Genomic DNA, 16,569 nt, shown 5'->3' with positions numbered 1-16,569 from the left:
CAGATTAAAAAGGTTTTTGTTATATATTGTTAGATTAATCCTTTCTCTTGTCTTTGTGTCAGGATACTAGATTAGCTTATTGTCCTTTGGTTAATAACAATGATGCCGATTGCCACTGTTATTTTGTGTCTGTATTTGTTGTATATGTTTTTATTTTTTGTTGTTTCTTCTTTCATCATTTAATATGTTAGACTAATTTTTATTATTTTCAATTTCTACTTGTATGTTCAGTTGTTTTTTATGTCATATTCATTCTGTCACTCGTTATTACAGTAGATTAATTGTATTGATGTACAATTTTTCTTGTAGTTGTATTGCATTTCTGGTGGTGTGGAAGAGAAGGCCTGATGGCATTAACTCCACCAGAGTAAATAAATAAATAAATAAATAACTATTCTCCCATCTTCGGCCTTGAAATAATTATGATGATAAATATTCGTTAAGATCAGTGAAATTATCAGAAAACTATCACCATTTGTAAAATTATTGTTAATAGTTGAGTTTTAAATTACTTTGGTAGCACTTACACTTGTAGCAGGTAAAATTGTTGAAACAACTGAAACTTATTTCGTGTTTCAAATCCTTAACTATTATTTCTCAGTGTTTGTTATTTCATAAATCATAATTATAATATCTTCCATCTTAGAGTGGAAGTAATAGCAGCTTCAATAACATATGTTTTCTTCTTTAGTTTGCCCATTAGGTAATACCTGGCTTGCAATCTATTGCCCTATTGATATTACTGTTTGTTTACACCAGTAGAGTATGGCTGTGCTATTTCCAAGAACCGGAGAGGGTTGAATTTGGAATATGATGGGAATGTATTGATTAATTTAAACACTTTCGCTCGCTAATTGCTGATAGATGATTTTTTTAGTTTGTGTGTGTAATGCAATCACTGCAGGCAACAGTGTGGCATACAGAAATTATATGGTTTTGCCTGAATAGCGTCAGTTTCGACACTTTTATCATTATTTATTATCATTACTAGACCTCGAATTTTTAGGCTCGTATAGCGTAGGCTGAAAACACGTTCTTTAATGCACTTAGTTTAAGCAATATCATCACTCGAGAGTTACTCGTGTTGCATACATGTAGGGATTTTTACATAAAATCATTGCAACCTATCCTATTCGAACCTAAATATTCGAGGTCTAATTATTGTTTACTTACACATATTGTTTACTTACCGCATAAGGATGTAATAGTATGCATAAGGATGTAATTATTTGACTTATTTGAACTGTTGTATCAGTGAAGCGAGGTGAGTCAGTGAAGTTATGGTTTTACAGTGCAGTGAACAGTTCCGATCAGTGATAATTTATAGCGTCAATGAAATGTGTTCTATAGTGTCCGTGAAATGTGTTACAGAGTGTCAGTGAAATGTGTGCTAAAGTGTCAGTGAAATGCGTCATAGTGCCACTACAGGGAATGAGATGAGAGTAAAGTGAAAGGCTATTGAAACTTATGTAGGACCTGTACATAATTATGTTGGTTGTATTGTAAAATTAGGTATTTTATTTTATGTTTTATTATTATTGTGTTAAATTGTATTGTGTATTCTCATTGTATTGTGTATAAAATTGTATATGTGTTGTAAAATTGTATTGTGTATTGTAAATTTTATTGTGTATTGCTTATCATTTTATTGTGTATTGTTAATATAGTATATACCACTGCCACCGGGTGCTTGCCCACTTGCAGTGTAAATAAATACATACATACAATGATTTTTTTAAGAACTCGGAGGTTCATTGCCATCCTCGGGCCCTATCCTGAGCAATGCTAATCCAGTCCCTAGCATTTATTATTATTATTAGTATTATTATTGTTACTAGATACCCGGAAAAATTAAAGAATTCTTATGATTTAATATTTGCTTTCCATTTACTTGTCGACCTGGTTGGCGAGTTGGTATAGCGCTGGCCTTCTACGCCCAAGGTTGCGGGTTCGATCCCGGGCCAGGTCGATGGCATTTAAGTGTGCTTAAATGCGACAGGCTCATGTCAGTAGATTTACTGGCATGTAAAAGAACTCCTGCGGGACAAAATTCCGGCACATCCGGTGACGCTGATATAACCTCTGCAGTTGCGAGAGTCGTTAAATAAAACATAATATTTAACATTTCCATTTACTTTATAACAATTTAAAATATATGATTAAACAGACATGAAAATGCAACATTGTTGTTGTTTAGTCAACTGTCCGAAGACAGTTATGAACCTCATAAGTGATACCAAGAAGGCACCTTTATGAGGCAACTAGGCCAGGAGATAATGGGGTAGGGTGGCTAGTTTCTTTTCCCCTCCATTGCATATATCGCCGACTAGCTACATATTACACTGGTCAGACTTCAGATAATGGTGCAACTCTACTTTCGTGTAAATGGAGCTATTGACATTTTGTAGCATTTTTGTAGTACATTGTGCATAATATTTTGTTGTTTTACGAGTATAGTGGGTAAGCAGAGAAACATAGTGAATCTCCAGTGATTTATATTGAATGTGCAGTGTGTTGTTGTGAAAGTGCAGTGAAAGGGTGTGAGTTATAGTATCTAGGCTAGCGATTTTGAGGTTAATATAGTAAGTACGACTCAACGGAATAATAAGGGTGTAATTGATGTTTTGTTATTTGAAGTGTTGTATCAGTGAAGTTTCATAGTTTATAGTTGTAGTGCAAAGTATTTGAACAGTGAAATGTTTTTGAAGTGTTAGTGAAATCAGAAGTGTCAGTGAAATGTGTCGTAGTTCCAGTGCAGTGAGTGAGTTGTGAGCGAAATGAGTGTACCGCTGAAAGATACTTGTGTATGTATGACGATATCATATGAAGAGTCCACTGCAAGAATGATGGATGTCATTTGGAATACATTTTGCAGGAGAAGCAATTGAAAGTTTGAAATGCTTAGCGCTCAAGGCATAACTGTGATTTTCCGACCATTACTGGACAATGACTATCAGTATTAATGCCATATAACTATCTATGTGCATTCTATATGTCTTACGCTATGCATTGACAGTCTTGGTTCATATTTGACAAGAAAGTGACATCCATCATTCTCGCAGTGGACTCTTCATATATAGCAGTAGTGTCAGAGTTGTAAGCTCCGAAACCGTTTGTGGTGCTAGAGACGTCCAGTCGGAGCGTGAACTTGCTTATGTCTGTGGAAGCACTGGAGCACATAACGAGTTATAGTGGAGCGCTCCGCTCCGTTTAGGCTGTGTCTGACAACGCTGATATATAGTCTAATCGTGAGTTTAAGTTCGAACTTACGGTTAAGATACAAATTAGATTTACTTTAAATGTTATTTTAAGTGATCGTGCTTCATTTAATTTAGAAGTTTGCTTATAAGAATAATAATAATATTATTATTATTATTATTATTATTGTTATTATATATTGGAAGTGCAATAGGCCCACATCATCAACTTCAAAATATTCCTTATTTTCAGTTTGAAAACCTGGCAATCTTACCTTTCAGACCCACTCCGAAAATACAGCCTACTGTACTATGTTTCGTCACACCATTGCCATCTGTACGCAAGTCACTATACTACATCACACCACACCGTTTTGGTCAATGCTGTTGTAAAGATAATGAATATTTAAATGGACACTGATGATGAAATGATAGAGGGAAACGGGAGCACATTAAGAAAATTCTCCAGGAATCTCGGAATTGTCTACCATAATAACGACTTCTCCATCACCGGGTTCGCGGTCATAGTAAACTATAATATTTTCGCTGTAAGAAAAATCCTAATACAAACAATAGCACGTGACTGAAGTGAGGTTTCATTGGCCGCTGTTTGGCGCCATAGATTCTCAGTATGTGTTCCCGCCTACTATTGTACATTCTCTTTCTTGTTAAACATTTCCCGCTACTCGTCAAGTAGGCCTAACCTCACTACTATGCATTCATTTTCTTAGGAAACATTTACTTTATAATTACTCTAATTAAAACTCACATAACTTATTATATACATTTAAGACTAATTGTTTTTCTCCGCTTTTGAGAGGGTTTCTACTCTTATGATTAATAACCAAACACACCAAGGATGCAGAAGCCATACTTCAGTACCACGTGCTTACGTGAACATGCAGAAGCCATACTTCAGTACCACGTGCTTACGTGAACAATTACGAGCTCAAGTGACGCCAGCTTGTTACTTCGGTATTACTGTTTGTATTCATCCGCGTTCATAGTACATAACAAAATATAAAAATAGCTTTTCTTTTACATGTCGTTTTACATATGAGTGAAGTTATATGATCCGTCATATTTAACAACTAGAATTCAATTTTTTATTTTCAAATAATACAATATGATAGTTTCCAAATACGGACTATATTTTCCTGCGTCCTGTGAGTGTTTCGACTGTGAGCCAATCACGGGTATGACAGCCACGTGCTTGTCTTTACATTAGGATTTTTCTTACAGCTAAAACAGTATAGTGCTCTGCCAGCTTAGCAACAGAGACGGCAACTTCCTGTGTTGATGGTACAGTAACATTTCTTTCTCTCTATTCTATATTTCGATGTTGGATACACATTATTGTACGCCAGTGTACGTTTCTTTGTTGTAATTATCACGTTTGTTTCTTTTTCAAATTTCCAGTTAGACTGCTGTGGAAACATACCCGGAGGACAGTCATGTGTAATCGAGTGTACCCTTTTTTAAATTTGAAATACAAATAAAATTGGCTAGGTAATCGTACGTGAAAGCCAACACGACTGTTGCATCTGAAGTCGAAATTTAATAATTAAATTTGTTTCAAAGGAATTGATTTTATCATTTGATCCCCCTTCCACCGTGGTTTCCCCGCGCGCCCATCATTTGTCAGCATTATGTGCTGTCAAAACCAGACATTTAAAAAATATATATAGAGTCGCTTTTAGTGCAGCGGCTGTATATCTCCAATAATGCCCGCTATTATCGATGACCGTGCTTTAATCATTTCCAAATCAGTGTATTGAGATTTATTGTGTACCATAGTGCTGGCTGGCTCTGTGAACATGGGCAGCAAGGCTTCCAATTACCCTATTCGGCATTCACGGACAGCTAATCTGGTATCCCCGAGCTGCGCTGTATGTTTGCTTACGGAACTGTTTCGTACTCACACTGCTTGAGGAGCTAGTCTACATTATCGCGCCAATTGTGATGATACAGACACTATTGCATGCAGGCGTCAATTATCATTGCACTGTCGGCCAGTGTTGTATGCAGCTTGTGTTGAAGTGCATTATAATTAGGCTTGCCAACTTTCGTAAATAAAAATTAGGGACACAAACTTACGGACAATTTTATCTGTATTGTCGGACCATCGGATCTATGCCCCTTCAGCGCTGTCGTCGTTCTTGGAAAAGTTAACGCCTCTACTCACCCCATTCCACCCGTTTCTCTCCCACTACGTCAAACAGCAGACCAGGAACCTTGCCCAATAGGGATGTTGCCAAACTTTCGTCATACAGTGTCATGTCTCTTGAATATTGCTTATAATAATGTAAGGTTAATTAATACTTATTCATAATTTAATTTAAGTAGGTCTAATGACGCTAATTGACTTATGTAAAATGCTATTACTTGCTTAATAATATTTCTTTCACCACTCCGTGCTACAGTATTCATGTTGAGTTGACAAAACTGGACTGCAAGTGCAAATAAACTGTCCCGCAAGAAGGCTCAAAATTGTGAGTAGTGGGGGAGAGAAAGAGAGAGAAATAGGAATACAGGGAGAGAAATGAATTGCCGAGGCTGAAAAGGGATTAAGGGTCAGTTCGCATATCTTACGGGGGCACAGATCCGATGGTCGGACTATAGCAATGTCACGAGAGATCTGAGATTTATCTGGGAAATCTCAGACTTCGAGTGACATTTGTTAGGAATAAAATAAAAATGTAAATAATATATCCCTAAAATTCGATCACAAAATGTTAATAATTGTATATTTACGAATACTTAACCTATTCAGGCATTGTAAAGTTGAAATAGATGAATATCGATTACTGCAATAAAGAAATTCGATGTTATTATTCAGTAATGCCAATTGCGAAAAGCGAATTACAGGTTTAACAATGTTAATTACATGTACTGTACTTTTCTCTTATTATTATAACATAAATACATTTGCATTATCTGCTGAAATCATAGTTTAATTTACAATTTTATAATGTAATTACAGTAACCTTATTAATACATTAATTAAATGAAGAATTGTATAGCAATGCTTATGTATTCACAGCGAGACATGTTGCTACACAGTGAAGCCATCTCTGTATAGATAATTAAAACACGAATTTTATTACGCCATATGGAAGGGAGTTTGATCAAAGACCTTGTATATATTACTATACAAGGTCTTTGGGTTTGATATGCGATGATGTTACATAAATTTGAACATCTGACTTTCTATTAACTGTTAAATTTCATTCACAAAATACAAATTTTTATAGGCTACAATTATAGGTTAAGTTACTTGTGGGAGCAGGACCATTGTCAGCTGTGCCTTATTTCGACCGTTACTCGTGCTACACGAAAGCATTTTTTATAGCTCGACAAACGCATTCTCGCTGTAGTGTGTAACGGAACTAAAACTGCATCTACACAGTTCAATATTCCAATCACGTATGCGTGCAATCTGGGAAGAATATTGAAAGAATCAAATTTAAAAGGTACGTTCAATTAAGATGCATGAAGATTTTGTGTCTACATGGTGCGCCGTTTTGAACGTCGTCTTCACTGCGTAAATATATTAATTAATATTAAATATCAATCTTGCATTCATTGCTTTAAAGTTGAAAGAACAGTTTAACCGTGTAGTTACATCTTAATGTATTCATGATCATCAATTTACGGGGAAACAGTTGGCGACAACGACTAAGCAAAAGAACGACCATACGATAAATTGATAGCGATAAATCTAGGTGCGAAAATTATCGCAGTGTGACTGTGATTGGTTGGAATTCAAAATTTCATTACACTTCATTGGTCGAAAATGGAATGACAAAATAGTCGAACTAATTATTTCCACCCATCAGTCCACATATTCAACAATAGTAATTTTATTATATATTATATATATTAACAGAACCACTTCGATTCGTATGTAAAAAAATACAAAAACTTACCAAAATCACCACAAAACAAGTTGATAAACTGTATAAATTCCTCATAAAAGAAATGTTAACTCGTTGGAAACTAGGAACCCATCATATTGATGTAATTATTAACCTAATATAAACTAACCTAGCCACCGGCGTGGCTCAGTCGGTTAAGGCGCTTGCCTGCCGGTCTGAAGTTGCGTTCGGGCGCGGGTTCGATCCCCGCTTGGGCTGATTACCTGGTTGGGTTTTTTCCGAGGTTTTCCCCAACCGTAATGTAAATGCAAGGTAATCTATGGCGAATCCTCGGCCTCATCTCGCCAAGTATCATCTCGCTATCACCAATCTCATCGACGCTAAATAACCTAGTAGTTGATACAGCGTCGTTAAATAATAACCAACTAAACTAACCTAACGTAACGTAACCTGAACTAATACGAACTAACCTAACCTACATATACAAAAGATTTCAGCCACTCTTCTCGGAAAATACAGAGACGTTTACGTGATTTATCACCAGAGCTATCAGATATTATCACACTTGAGGGGCTGCGGTATTTTAAATTTCTTAGTTGTTGTCCTCGATGATATCTATGACAAGCGAGCTAACCTTGTCTTCCATACCTCAGTGAAAAATATGGCATTTCGCTTTACAACTGGGATGTTACAGGCTTACTATTTGGAGCGAGGGGTTGTTTACCAAAATTTACATGTAATATCCTTAAATCCTCTAAAATTCCTCTTTATGAGGTTCAGAAGATTGTAATGGAAATTCTGAAGGCCTCTTTTCAAATTCTACACTATCATCTACAGTACCTATATGTTAAGACGTAAATTTTTGTTTTAATGTACTAATCGAATCATTATTTTTCTCGTTTCATTTCCCTTTATCTGTTATGTTTGTTAATTTCGGATCCCAGTGGTCAACCTAAAAGGAATGCATGGTTTCGGAAATGTTCTGAGTTATATTGGAAATCACATATTAGGTATGTACCGTAAAGCGGGGTGACTTTGAACGCCGAGGTAACTTTGAACAGTAAATTTAGCGCCTTTCTGAATGCTGTACCCAATTCGATAAAACTGTTTAAGTTGTCAATAAACTAGTTCAGCATTTAATTTAGAAAGACGCTAAATTACTGTTCAAAGTCACCTCGGCGTTCAAAGTCACCTCACTTTACGGTATGCATTAAGTTATCTTCTGTAACCTATTTATTAAAAAAATTGATGAACATTTTAGTTTTGAATATGTTCGAAATGCATACTTTGCCTTTTTTCAAAGTGTATTCAGATATAGACTTATTTTGTGGGGTAATTCTAGTGATATTACAGACATTTTATTAATTCAAAAGAAAGTTATTAGAATACTGACAGATTCAACTAGTAGAACACACTGTAGACCTCTGTTCTTACAAACAGGTATTCAGACCGTCATAAATCTGTACATATATGATATTCTAGTATTTTTATGAAAGAACATTTGCAGGATTTTAATATGAGAAGTGAGATACACAATTATACAACGAGGAATAGGCAATTATTAGATTAATCACTTTGTAGACTTAGTGTGACAAAAAATACTATAAGCTGATCAGAATCAAATTATTTAATAAGCTCCCTATAAACATTCAACTTCTTCCTGTTGAAAGTTATAAAACAAAATTGTACAGTTGGTTAATTAAAAACCCACTTTACTCAATAAATGAGTTCTTTGAAATTGACAAACATTTTTAAACAATGCAGTTTTAAATGTTATAGTTTTTGTTTTCTTAAATTTTTTTATTAGTGAGATTTTGAATGAAACCTAGTGGTAAATCAATTTATATTTAAATTTCAATATATTAATGAACAGAGCAAATTGCACTACCTTATCTTGCATTTTTAAAGTTTATTATTAACCTCTGTTGTAGTATTCTTAATTAGTTATTAAACATATGACAATTAGTACTTGAGACTGTTTTTTATCTAGTAAATATAGTACTTTTAACTTTATATTATGTAATTTTATAAATATCTACATTGTTTTAATAATTAAATTTTATTTTGTATATCTATGAAATGTATTGCAATAAGATTGTAACATTTGACAATGTCTATAGTGAAGTTTTTCATTCAATGGCAATAAAGATTATTATTATTATTATTATTATTATTATTATTATTATTATTATTATTATTATTATCGAAATTACATGTACAATGTACATATACAGTATCTGTGGGCTAAAGTTCGGGGCGTGGATCCGAATATTTCCATCGGACTCTGTGAAATGTATTTTAATAGTTAGCCATAAATACATTCTCATGTCTCTTGACGCTTAAATTTAACGAAGACAATTTGTCACTTATTACGAAAGGGAGAAATGAAAATCTTTGTAGCAATCCAGGTTTATTTATAGGGTCCCTCTGGATTTTCAAGATTATCCTCTACACAACACAATAGTCCTTGGGTTTTGTAAATTCATGAAACAGGGGCTATGTCGAAAGTTCCCATGATTGTGTTGGTTTGACACCAAGACCCCATCACGAGGGTCTTGAGGCGGCTAAAACGACGACCGTTGTCAGTTGGGTGAAGGTCGTGGGGTATAGCCCGCACGCTATGTAGGCCGAAATAGGATTGAGTGGTTGATTCTTTTCCCCGTAAGCTCATATGTTTGGGCCGTGCGGGGTGGGGAGACGCCGTGTATTGGTGTGTGTGAGGGAATAGAAAGGTTATTCTACCTACCGAGACTGCGGCCAGCCAAACAGACCTTCCAGATGGGTCTCTGGAGGTAGGTTTTTCCTTCTTTTGCCTCCGTCACGGAACAATGTTTGTAGACAGGAGCGATGTTGCCGCGATTCCGTGGATCCTTGTTTCTTTGCTTGGTGAACATTTATCAGAAGAAGCACGAACAGATATTTCGAGGTTAGTCGAAGTAAATATTGGCAGTAATTTTAACTTAGACTTAAATGGGGGTTATACCAACCTTCTTCAAGACTAGTTTGCGAATGCCAAATTTTTAATAATAATAATAATAATAATAATAATAATAATAATAATAATAATAATATAGGGACATCATTTTATTTTTACTTCAATTTTTATTGTACCTGAGTTTTTGAATGTACTTCACTCCCACCCCTTCTACTAATGAAGTTCCAGCTCCACACGGAACCAAGACCGCAGATAGTAAGCACTACTGAGTTACTGAGTATAGTACGTTCCAGAAATATGTTCGCGTTTTCCAGTGACGAAAGAGCTTTCAATATTGAATCATATTTTCGCACAGGTACTGTCCGTTTGCCTACGTCGCATCCCGATTTCCCCCACCTGCTTCTGCTCGCCCCTCTGTAAAAGCTGGGCTGTCTTAGCTCTTTTCTGAAAACATTAATTTCTGTTAGGAATTGGACGTTTACGTAATATTATACAGCTGTTTAATTTAACTTAAATAAAAGGGCCTCGTTAAGTAATTAACTGTCACGTGATTTCCTCCCTTTCTACAATCCTGCGGCATAACCACTTGGACGGACAGTAGATAGCGTGTCTGAGTAATTTTATATTTTCGGGTCGGGCAGAAGTGAAGATTGAATGTACAGTACTTAGAGTAGGTACAGAATTATTTCAACATGAGTTACTAGTACGAAGGACGAAACTGGCGATTGGAATTAGATGCAATAGTCTATAGTGCGATAATATGCGCAAAAGAACTGAAGCCGGTATCGAAATGAACGGCCACCATTTTCAAAAGTGTGTTTAAATATTCATATTATGATTATTTTTCAATTCAACTTCTTTCTCTATATTGTACGCTAATGTGCTGTAGACAGTATAATATACACTGCATAATGAATATGTTCGCATGGATAACTCACTTCGTGAGTAAAAACACTTATTCTTAATACAGTACTGTACTTTGATTAAAGAAAAACCTAATGAGAATTATCAAACTCAAAATCGCGATATTTTCTAGTTTATGGATGAACTACTTTTCTTCCTTCCTATACCTAGTAGAGTGATTTGTGTTTTACGCCAGTATCATCGAACTCCAGTCTTGGAGGGGGGAGCAAGCGTAGTTTCCGGTTCTCTAAAGGTATAGACAGGTTAATATTAAAAATGTTAGTAAAAATAAAATGATGTCCCTGTATATTGGCAGTAACAATGATGATAAGTATAATACCGATGGAATGCTTTTTTAAAATTTATTTCTCATTTTTATTTTTTTTTTCTATATTACATAGAATTTTTATACCATACACAGAAACCTAAAAGACGTGATTAAACAGTAATATGCGAGCATAACATAAAGACTGAAATAAGTTTACGTTAAGAAAGAAAATCCATTATTAAACCTTATATAATACGCAACAATACTGTATATTGTATCTTTAATGATACTATTTTCTTTTTTGTATTTTACTCGTAGAAAATATATTATGCAAGTCTTTAATTTATTTTTCTTGTTCACAGATTCCTTGCAGTTATAAGTCCTTTCTCTGCCCCAGTTTTATATATTATATTATATTATATTATATTATATTATATTATATTATATTATATTATATTATATTATATTATATTATATTATATTACTAGCCGTATCCGTGCGCTCCGCTGCACCTGTTAGAAATAAATATAAAGTAATTACACAATTAAAATAGGACGTTTGATAGAAGGATAAATCGTTTAATATGTTACTTAATTTAAATTGTATTTAAATAATTAAAATGCTGTCATTTTGGTCCAGAGAGCACTCAGAAGTTACTATAATAACATTATAGCATTATGTCCATCTAGAGAAACTACACTTTCTAATGGTGAAATAATAATTAATTATACAAATCTGTTAAATAGCTTTCGATATTACTTCAGATAAACATAGAAACATTCTCTCTAGGCTATGTTTCATAGCTTTAGATTGTTGTTGTCCAAGGCCCCTTATAGACGTAGTCATTTGTTTTCATTTCATTACACCGCCTTAGATGGCGTTGTATTTTAATTTTAAAACCCATTTATCTCATTAATATCAGTCCTATCAAAATTTTGCAAAGAATACAACTTATCGGAAATCATTTTTAAAGAAACTTTTGTTATTTAACATATTTCACAAAAATCGATAATAAGCGAGATATTTCGATTTATTTAATTCAGGCCCCCTTATAACCCCCTTTTAAATAATGTATTTTGAATGCCATATAGCCTAAACTCTAAGTTACAGCGAACTTAATTTATATTCCACTTCTCATATAAATCGGTTCAGCCATTATCGCGTGAAAAGGTAAGAAACATCCAGACAGACATACAAACAAAAATTTCAAAAAAGCTATTTTCGGTTTCAGGGTGATTAAGTATGTTAGGACCAATTATTTTTGGAAAATCGAAAATTACCAGAAAAGTTTCTGCTACAGATTTATTATTGGTATAGATATTATATTATATTTCACCATTCCATTACCAGATTAATCAATTATCGTAGATTTTTGTATTGCGGCTTTCATTTAAATTTCGTTTTTTTATTGTTTTATTACATTCCATTTGTTGTATTTTTCCTTAAGTTTTACCTCTTAACTGTTTATATTAATTGAATTACTTATGTTATATTCAGATCTTTAGATCTGTATTTTACTTCTTCCATTATGGTATTATTTTAATTTTTTATAATATCAATTTGTTAATATCTTGTCCTTTTCTCTTTTTATTAGATTTCTCTATTTGTGTATTTTGTGACCTGGTGGACTGTAAGAGTAGGCCTTATGGTCTTAAGCCCGCCAATATAAATAAGTAATAAGAATAAGAATATTGCATGTAAATTTCTTATCCGTCACAATCATATGCTTCGTTTTGTAAAACATAATGCACTGTGTTTCCGAGAAGCAGTATTACAAGCTTTCTGTTTAAATTTAGACGCTAATTGAAAATATAGCGTCGTTAGTATATAAAAGGACTAAACCATGGATATTTACCTATTTTCAACTTCTGTAGATAGTATTCCATACGCTGCCAAATATCATATTTTGTTCGCCCAAAAATGTGCCTAAGAGTTTCAGGTTCCCCACAAAACTCGCAATATTTGAAGTACATAGTGGATGTCCAGTTTCACATCTGTCCATTCTTCGCTTGGCGACTAATAGATATTCTTCAATAAGGTTCATAGGGCAGGATTGTTTAGCGATGCATCCTCTCTCCATTCTTCTAATATCTTTTACCCAATTTCGCCTTTCATTGTATCTGTATTGTACAGCTAATTCTATTTAAACATCATTAGAAATATCTTCATTGCGTTTATGATCCAATTTTTTTACTCGTGCCGTAGGCCTCATGCATTTCAATTCTGCAACAGTAGGTAGAGTACAGTGTTCTAATTGCCCGTGAATTGGAACTGTACCGACGAAAGTTTTATAAATTTTGATTCGTGTTCGCTTTTGAACTAATGACGGATCTATAACTGAATTTATAGTGCTTAATTTTTTTTATAAATTTAATAATTTTATTCGGAATGTCGAGGTCATTTGTAAATAATAATGAATGTCCAAGAAGTTATTTACCTTTTTTGATAACTTATTGTCCCTGCATATTTTATTAGCTATATGGGTTCCTTCTCGTTGAATTCAAGCCTTCACATTCAGCTAATGGAATTTCCAGACCATAATTTTTTTTTAATATTATAATGACTATTACACTTTTACTACGTCATACTACTTTTGACCAATAAAACGGTACGAGACGACGTCTTTCAACCAGTCATGGCTGTTTATCACACAATTTTATCGCGTCTCTAGCGTTTGTTTAATTTTATCTCTTCCCTAGCATTTGTTTAATTTTATCACTTCCCTAGCATTTGTTTCTTTGTTTGCCAACATTTCAAACTGCACTGGTCTGGACGTCAAAAATAGAAAATTACAAACCACTCCAGTCGATGCACAGCACTTTCAAATATGACTCGCATTGGCATTCCAGAACAAAAATTAATAAAGATCGCGCATCTTCATGCTGTGCATCTTCCCTGAAACCCTATTTACAAATAAATGAAGAGCACCATTCGGAAATCCTGAATAAATTGAGGAATACATCATGCACATCAACGAGTTTCACTTCTTTTACTCACACGTCCAATATTACAATAATTGAACCACCAACCTCTAAAACATTCAAATTTGAAAATTATACTTTCAATAATTGTTCCTTTTAAAATTATTCATGTTTATTTTTTATTTCATCATCCGTAATTAAAACTTTTCATGTTTATTTCATCATCCCTAATTAAAACTTGTTTATATTATTTAGGTTATGTTATAGCTTCTGCTATATGATGTTATAGATAGTCACGTATCAGAGATTGTTTAATACTAAGATTTATTGAAAATCATCTGTCAAGTGACGTTGATTACTGGGATCCGGCTAATTGAAGTGGAATGCAACTGCTTTAATAAAAATGAAACTGAATCAGCAAAGCCTTCTTGACTAGTACCGTCCACAGAGTTCAACTCAATGAAGATTCCGTAGTTGGCACAACTGATAACAAGAAAAGAGCTAATCATAACACACTACTGCCATCTAGCGTAATATTTGTAATGTTGCGATGATACAATAATACATTTGAAGCCAGTTGTATTTTGGTAAGTCAATTAATATTTTACTGTATTGGATACTTCGTTACTTCTAATCTTTATATACTTTCTTCTAATCGTGTAATAGTCACTTAAATCCCACTCGAGTTTTGATTCTCTCTAGATAAATCAAAACCTCTAGTGTAATTGCTGTTGATAATTGCAGTCCATATTTAGAGTTCACAAATGGTATCTGGTCATCGGCATATAACATTATATCTAAATTCACTCTACTTGTGATGGGTACATTACCATGAGGTAGCTGTGTCTAATCTTTTATTGTTGTTTTAACTATTATAGAAGAGTTTATTTAAGTTTTACCAACATTCTTAATCCCTGACATTAATTAAATCGGTGATCAACTTTGTAAATGGAATTTCCCTCCGTTACTTTGAGTCGAATATTATCAAATCTTTTAGGTATCAACGCAGTCGTCCATGTAGAATATGGGCTACTAGATAAAAGTATATTTTCTCTGAACGACAATAAAAATTTGTAAGTCCTAGTAAAGTGGCAGGTAATATTGAAACTGAGATGGTGTACTTGGAGTGTTCGATTATTCTTCCCCAAATAAATGTTGGATATTGTGTGTTCAGTAATAAAAAAAAAGCGATTATATTATGAAATCGTCTTCAAAACAAATCTCGTAAAACATTCAACAGCAAATGAATGGATAAGTACTAGTTCACAACAGTTCGTAACTGGGTTTAAGAATTCAGGAAGAGGCTTATATTTATTTCACGGTATTTTGTCTGGCGTTGCATATTGTGTAACTTCTATGTATTTTATGGCTTTCCAGTCCTCTTGAATTGTGTATTCAAACTCTTAAATTAAATTTATTAATGCCTTCTCGTCGGGTCTCAAAATATGTAGGCTAGGTGTGTCTTTTCATGCATTCTCTTTAGCTTTTCATGTCATGTTTCTTTTCAAATTTGTATTCCTAGGACTCATACTGAAAATCAAACATTTCGAACAAATATGTTTTATGTTCGAATGTGTTGGCAATCGTACCATTCTGTTTGCTTCACGAAAAATGCATAACCTTCTATAAAGGAACTAAGAAGCCGTCAATTTGACTGTTGTGTAATTATTCTGTCAGTTTTAATTTTAACGAAACTTCGCTAATTGACGGTTATGTTGACGTTCATAAAGCAATATCAAACTAGCGTTAATAATAGGCCGAAATTCGCATTTATTTTTAACACTGAACTAGAAAATACTGAGCTTTTATGAAGTGATAATACTGTATGTGGATGCAAGTAAATGGAGCGTTTTATCTCTAGTCTAATGGATGGAGGTCAGATTGGAGCTGGGAGCAGTCCCTTTAAATAATACACAGTTCTGCCAGTATCGATTTTGTACCCGCTTTCCATGATTAGCCGAACTTGTTACGAAAATACTTCTCTGGCAATAGTTTTGTATGTCGTGTTAGCCAGATAAAAGTATAGAGGTCAATTATATGAGGTCAGTTTAGAACAGCGTTTCTCAAACCTTTCCAAATTGACGATCTCCTCAAAGAGAACATCATTATGCGTATTTAAGGTTACCAGATGAAAAAAAAATTAAAAGCAGGACATTTTATCTGAAAAAGCAGAATTTTGCACTTAAAAGCAGAGCATGATGGACTAATCTAGTACTTGATGTGACGTTTTTTTTCAATATGTTATATCTTTGTACAATAAAATTGCTACAAAACTATTAATTATCATGAATAAAATTAACTTGATTATATAGATTGTAAATAAGCTTTTTACCTTGTTTAAATTTTTATTTTTAATACTTCTCTGATGACCCAATTTATTTTATCTTGTGAATTCTAATAGTTCTAGTATTAAATTTAAAAAGTTATGTATGGATTTTATAAAAATTGTAAATTTATATACTATAAT

General features: G+C 33.7%; 1 protein-coding gene across 1 annotated transcript in view; it reads left to right on the top strand.

Moving 5' to 3' along the window:
• The window catches only part of gus (splA/ryanodine receptor domain and SOCS box containing gustavus), a 246,740-nt gene that overhangs the window by 68,184 nt on the left and 161,987 nt on the right, over positions 1-16,569 (top strand). The gene's annotated exons all lie outside the window — the stretch shown is intronic.

Source organism: Periplaneta americana, chromosome 16, assembly GCF_040183065.1.
Source record: "Periplaneta americana isolate PAMFEO1 chromosome 16, P.americana_PAMFEO1_priV1, whole genome shotgun sequence".
Taxonomy (NCBI): Eukaryota; Metazoa; Arthropoda; class Insecta; order Blattodea; family Blattidae; genus Periplaneta; species Periplaneta americana.
The sequence above is the reverse complement of the archived record's forward strand: the minus strand, read 5'-3'. Positions and strand labels throughout refer to the sequence as shown.